Source organism: Salvelinus alpinus, chromosome 10 (genome assembly GCF_045679555.1).
Source record: "Salvelinus alpinus chromosome 10, SLU_Salpinus.1, whole genome shotgun sequence".
Lineage (NCBI taxonomy): Eukaryota > Metazoa > Chordata > Actinopteri > Salmoniformes > Salmonidae > Salvelinus > Salvelinus alpinus.
Window position 1 is genome coordinate 76089959 of NC_092095.1, and position 7744 is coordinate 76097702.

Here is a 7744-nt window from a genome sequence, read left to right on the forward strand (position 1 = left end):
TCTAGAGGATAACTACACTGTGGTCTGTTAGTATCTAGAGGATAACTACACTGTGGTCTGTTAGTATCTAGAGGATAACTACACTGTGGTCTGTTAGTATCTAGAGGATAACTACACTGTGGTCTGTTAGTATCTAGAGGATAACTACACTGTGGTCTGTTAGTATCTAGAGGATAACTACACTGTGGTCTGTTAGTATCTAGAGGATAACTACACTGAGACTGTGGTCTGTTAGTATCTAGAGGATAACTACACTGTGGTCTGTTAGTATCTAGAGGATAACTACACTGTGGTCTGTTAGTATCTAGAGGATAACTACACTGTGGTCTGTTAGTATCTAGAGGATAACTACACTGTGGTCTGTTAGTATCTAGAGGATAACTACACTGTGGTCTGTTAGTATCTAGAGGATAACTACACTGAGGTCTGTTAGTATCTAGAGGATAACTACACTGAGGTCTGTTAGTATCTAGAGGATAACTACACTGTGGTCTGTTAGTATCTAGAGGATAACTACACTGTGGTCTGTTAGTATCTAGAGGATAACTACACTGTGGTCTGTTAGTATCTAGAGGATAACTACACTGTGGTCTGTTAGTATCTAGAGGATAACTACACTGTGGTCTGTTAGTATCTAGAGGATAACTACACTGTGGTCTGTTAGTATCTAGACGATAACTACACTGTGGTCTGTTAGTATCTAGAGGATAACTACACTGTGGTCTGTTAGTATCTAGAGGATAACTACACTGTGGTCTGTTAGTATCTAGAGGATAACTACACTGTGGTCTGTTAGTATCTAGAGGATAACTACACTGAGGTCTGTTAGTATCTAGAGGATAACTACACTGAGGTCTGTTAGTATCTAGAGGATAACTACACTGTGGTCTGTTAGTATCTAGAGGATAACTACACTGTGGTCTGTTAGTATCTAGAGGATAACTACACTGTGGTCTGTTAGTATCTAGAGGATAACTACACTGTGGTCTGTTAGTATCTAGAGGATAACTACACTGTGGTCTGTTAGTATCTAGAGGATAACTACACTGTGGTCTGTTAGTATCTAGAGGATAACTACACTGTGGTCTGTTAGTATCTAGAGGATAACTACACTGTAGTCTGTTAGTATCTAGAGGATAACTACACTGTGGTCTGTTAGTATCTAGAGGATAACTACACTGTGGTCTGTTAGTATCTAGAGGATAACTACACTGTGGTCTGTTAGTATCTAGAGGATAACTACACTGTGGTCTGTTAGTATCTAGAGGATAACTACACTGTGGTCTGTTAGTATCTAGAGGATAACTACACTGTGGTCTGTTAGTATCTAGAGGATAACTACACTGTGGTCTGTTAGTATCTAGAGGATAACTACACTGTGGTCTGTTAGTAACTAGAGGATAACTACACTGTGGTCTGTTAGTATCTAGAGATAACTACACTGTGGTCTGTTAGTATCTAGAGGATAACTACACTGTGGTCTGTTAGTATCTAGAGGATAACTACACTGTGGTCTGTTAGTATCTAGAGGATAACTACACTGTGGTCTGTTAGTATCTAGAGGATAACTACACTGTGGTCTGTTAGTATCTAGAGGATAACTACACTGTGGTCCGTTAGTATCTAGAGGATAACTACACTGAGACTGAGGTCTGTTAGTGTCTAGAGGATAACTACACTGTGGTCTGTTAGTATCTAGAGGATAACTACACTGTGGTCTGTTAGTATCTAGAGGATAACTACACTGTGGTCTGTTAGTATCTAGAGGATAACTACACTGTGGTCTGTTAGTAACTAGAGGATAACTACACTGTGGTCTGTTAGTATCTAGAGGATAACTACACTGAGACTGAGGTCTGTTAGTATCTAGAGGATAACTACACTGTGGTCTGTTAGTATCTAGAGGATAACTACACTGTGGTCTGTTAGTATCTAGAGGATAACTACACTGAGGTCTGTTAGTATCTAGAGGATAACTACACTGAGGTCTGTTAGTATCTAGAGGATAACTACACTGTGGTCTGTTAGTATCTAGAGGATAACTACACTGTGGTCTGTTAGTATCTAGAGGATAACTACACTGTGGTCTGTTAGTATCTAGAGGATAACTACACTGTGGTCTGTTAGTATCTAGAGGATAACTACACTGTGGTCTGTTAGTATCTAGAGGATAACTACACTGTGGTCTGTTAGTAACTAGAGGATAACTACACTGTGGTCTGTTAGTATCTAGAGGATAACTACACTGTGGTCTGTTAGTATCTAGAGGATAACTACACTGTGGTCTGTTAGTATCTAGAGGATAACTACACTGTGGTCTGTTAGTATCTAGAGGATAACTACACTGTGGTCTGTTAGTATCTAGAGGATAACTACACTGTGGTCTGTTAGTATCTAGAGGATAACTACACTGAGACTGAGGTCTGTTAGTATCTAGAGGATAACTACACTGTGGTCTGTTAGTATCTAGAGGATAACTACACTGTGGTCTGTTAGTATCTAGAGGATAACTACACTGTGGTCTGTTAGTATCTAGAGGATAACTACACTGTGGTCTGTTAGTATCTAGAGGATAACTACACTGTGGTCTGTTAGTATCTAGAGGATAACTACACTGAGGTCTGTTAGTATCTAGAGGATAACTACACTGTGGTCTGTTAGTATCTAGAGGATAACTACACTGTGGTCTGTTAGTATCTAGAGGATAACTACACTGTGGTCTGTTAGTATCTAGAGGATAACTACACTGTGGTCTGTTAGTATCTAGAGGATAACTACACGGTGGTCTGTTAGTATCTAGAGGATAACTACACTGTGGTCTGTTAGTATCTAGAGGATAACTACACTGTGGTCTGTTAGTATCTAGAGGATAACTACACTGTGGTCTGTTAGTATCTAGAGGATAACTACACTGTGGTCTGTTAGTATCTAGAGGATAACTACACTGTGGTCTGTTAGTATCTAGAGGATAACTACACTGTGGTCTGTTAGTAACTAGAGGATAACTACACTGTGGTCTGTTAGTATCTAGAGGATAACTACACTGTGGTCTGTTAGTATCTAGAGGATAACTACACTGTGGTCTGTTAGTATGTAGAGGATAACTACACTGTGGTCTGTTAGTATCTAGAGGATAACTACACTGTGGTCTGTTAGTATCTAGAGGATAACTACACTGTGGTCTGTTAGTATCTAGAGGATAACTACACTGAGACTGAGGTCTGTTAGTATCTAGAGGATAACTACACTGTGGTCTGTTAGTATCTAGAGGATAACTACACTGTGGTCTGTTAGTATCTAGAGGATAACTACACTGTGGTCTGTTAGTATCTAGAGGATAACTACACTGTGGTCTGTTAGTATCTAGAGGATAACTACACTGTGGTCTGTTAGTATCTAGAGGATAACTACACTGAGGTCTGTTAGTATCTAGAGGATAACTACACTGAGGTCTGTTAGTATCTAGAGGATAACTACACTGTGGTCTGTTAGTATCTAGAGGATAACTACACTGTGGTCTGTTAGTATCTAGAGGATAACTACACTGTGGTCTGTTAGTATCTAGAGGATAACTACACTGTGGTCTGTTAGTATCTAGAGGATAACTACACTGTGGTCTGTTAGTATCTAGAGGATAACTACACTGTGGTCTGTTAGTATCTAGAGGATAACTACACTGTGGTCTGTTAGTATCTAGAGGATAACTACACTGTGGTCTGTTAGTATCTAGAGGATAACTACACTGTGGTCTGTTAGTATCTAGAGGATAACTACACTGTGGTCTGTTAGTATCTAGAGGATAACTACACTGAGGTCTGTTAGTATCTAGAGGATAACTACACTGAGGTCTGTTAGTATCTAGAGGATAACTACACTGTGGTCTGTTAGTATCTAGAGGATAACTACACTGTGGTCTGTTAGTATCTAGAGGATAACTACACTGTGGTCTGTTAGTATCTAGAGGATAACTACACTGTGGTCTGTTAGTATCTAGAGGATAACTACACTGTGGTCTGTTAGTATCTAGAGGATAACTACACTGTGGTCTGTTAGTATCTAGAGGATAACTACACTGTGGTCTGTTAGTATCTAGAGGATAACTACACTGTGGTCTGTTAGTATCTAGAGGATAACTACACTGTGGTCTGTTAGTAACTAGAGGATAACTACACTGTGGTCTGTTAGTATCTAGAGGATAACTACACTGTGGTCTGTTAGTAACTAGAGGATAACTACACTGTGGTCTGTTAGTATCTAGAGGATAACTACACTGTGGTCTGTTAGTATCTAGAGGATAACTACACTGTGGTCTGTTAGTATGTAGAGGATAACTACACTGTGGTCTGTTAGTATCTAGAGGATAACTACACTGTGGTCTGTTAGTATCTAGAGGATAACTACACTGTGGTCTGTTAGTATCTAGAGGATAACTACACTGAGACTGAGGTCTGTTAGTATCTAGAGGATAACTACACTGTGGTCTGTTAGTATCTAGAGGATAACTACACTGTGGTCTGTTAGTATCTAGAGGATAACTACACTGTGGTCTGTTAGTATCTAGAGGATAACTACACTGTGGTCTGTTAGTATCTAGAGGATAACTACACTGTGGTCTGTTAGTATCTAGAGGATAACTACACTGAGGTCTGTTAGTATCTAGAGGATAACTACACTGAGGTCTGTTAGTATCTAGAGGATAACTACACTGTGGTCTGTTAGTATCTAGAGGATAACTACACTGTGGTCTGTTAGTATCTAGAGGATAACTACACTGTGGTCTGTTAGTATCTAGAGGATAACTACACTGTGGTCTGTTAGTATCTAGAGGATAACTACACTGTGGTCTGTTAGTATCTAGAGGATAACTACACTGTGGTCTGTTAGTATCTAGAGGATAACTACACTGTGGTCTGTTAGTATCTAGAGGATAACTACACTGTGGTCTGTTAGTATCTAGAGGATAACTACACTGTGGTCTGTTAGTATCTAGAGGATAACTACACTGTGGTCTGTTAGTATCTAGAGGATAACTACACTGAGGTCTGTTAGTATCTAGAGGATAACTACACTGAGGTCTGTTAGTATCTAGAGGATAACTACACTGTGGTCTGTTAGTATCTAGAGGATAACTACACTGTGGTCTGTTAGTATCTAGAGGATAACTACACTGTGGTCTGTTAGTATCTAGAGGATAACTACACTGTGGTCTGTTAGTATCTAGAGGATAACTACACTGTGGTCTGTTAGTATCTAGAGGATAACTACACTGTGGTCTGTTAGTATCTAGAGGATAACTACACTGTGGTCTGTTAGTATCTAGAGGATAACTACACTGTAGTCTGTTAGTATCTAGAGGATAACTACACTGTGGTCTGTTAGTATCTAGAGGATAACTACACTGTGGTCTGTTAGTATCTAGAGGATAACTACACTGTGGTCTGTTAGTATCTAGAGGATAACTACACTGTGGTCTGTTAGTATCTAGAGGATAACTACACTGTGGTCTGTTAGTATCTAGAGGATAACTACACTGTGGTCTGTTAGTATCTAGAGGATAACTACACTGTGGTCTGTTAGTATCTAGAGGATAACTACACTGTGGTCTGTTAGTAACTAGAGGATAACTACACTGTGGTCTGTTAGTATCTAGGATAACTACACTGTGGTCTGTTAGTATCTAGAGGATAACTACACTGTGGTCTGTTAGTATCTAGAGGATAACTACACTGTGGTCTGTTAGTATCTAGAGGATAACTACACTGTGGTCTGTTAGTATCTAGAGGATAACTACACTGTGGTCTGTTAGTATCTAGAGGATAACTACACTGTGGTCCGTTAGTATCTAGAGGATAACTACACTGAGACTGAGGTCTGTTAGTGTCTAGAGGATAACTACACTGTGGTCTGTTAGTATCTAGAGGATAACTACACTGTGGTCTGTTAGTATCTAGAGGATAACTACACTGTGGTCTGTTAGTATCTAGAGGATAACTACACTGTGGTCTGTTAGTAACTAGAGGATAACTACACTGTGGTCTGTTAGTATCTAGAGGATAACTACACTGAGACTGAGGTCTGTTAGTATCTAGAGGATAACTACACTGTGGTCTGTTAGTATCTAGAGGATAACTACACTGTGGTCTGTTAGTATCTAGAGGATAACTACACTGAGGTCTGTTAGTATCTAGAGGATAACTACACTGAGGTCTGTTAGTATCTAGAGGATAACTACACTGTGGTCTGTTAGTATCTAGAGGATAACTACACTGTGGTCTGTTAGTATCTAGAGGATAACTACACTGTGGTCTGTTAGTATCTAGAGGATAACTACACTGTGGTCTGTTAGTATCTAGAGGATAACTACACTGTGGTCTGTTAGTATCTAGAGGATAACTACACTGTGGTCTGTTAGTAACTAGAGGATAACTACACTGTGGTCTGTTAGTATCTAGAGGATAACTACACTGTGGTCTGTTAGTATCTAGAGGATAACTACACTGTGGTCTGTTAGTATCTAGAGGATAACTACACTGTGGTCTGTTAGTATCTAGAGGATAACTACACTGTGGTCTGTTAGTATCTAGAGGATAACTACACTGTGGTCTGTTAGTATCTAGAGGATAACTACACTGAGACTGAGGTCTGTTAGTATCTAGAGGATAACTACACTGTGGTCTGTTAGTATCTAGAGGATAACTACACTGTGGTCTGTTAGTATCTAGAGGATAACTACACTGTGGTCTGTTAGTATCTAGAGGATAACTACACTGTGGTCTGTTAGTATCTAGAGGATAACTACACTGTGGTCTGTTAGTATCTAGAGGATAACTACACTGAGGTCTGTTAGTATCTAGAGGATAACTACACTGTGGTCTGTTAGTATCTAGAGGATAACTACACTGTGGTCTGTTAGTATCTAGAGGATAACTACACTGTGGTCTGTTAGTATCTAGAGGATAACTACACTGTGGTCTGTTAGTATCTAGAGGATAACTACACGGTGGTCTGTTAGTATCTAGAGGATAACTACACTGTGGTCTGTTAGTATCTAGAGGACAACTACACTGTGGTCTGTTAGTAACTAGAGGATAACTACACTGTGGTCTGTTAGTATCTAGAGGATAACTACACTGTGGTCTGTTAGTATCTAGAGGATAACTACACTGTGGTCTGTTAGTATCTAGAGGATAACTACACTGTGGTCTGTTAGTATCTAGAGGATAACTACACTGTGGTCTGTTAGTAACTAGAGGATAACTACACTGTGGTCTGTTAGTATCTAGAGGATAACTACACTGTGGTCTGTTAGTATCTAGAGGATAACTACACTGTGGTCTGTTAGTATCTAGAGGATAACTACACTGTGGTCTGTTAGTATCTAGAGGATAACTACACTGTGGTCTGTTAGTATCTAGAGGATAACTACACTGTGGTCTGTTAGTATCTAGAGGATAACTACACTGAGACTGAGGTCTGTTAGTATCTAGAGGATAACTACACTGTGGTCTGTTAGTATCTAGAGGATAACTACACTGTGGTCTGTTAGTATCTAGAGGATAACTACACTGTGGTCTGTTAGTATCTAGAGGATAACTACACTGTGGTCTGTTAGTATCTAGAGGATAACTACACTGTGGTCTGTTAGTATCTAGAGGATAACTACACTGTGGTCTGTTAGTATCTAGAGGATAACTACACTGTGGTCTGTTAGTATCTAGAGGATAACTACACGGTGGTCTGTTAG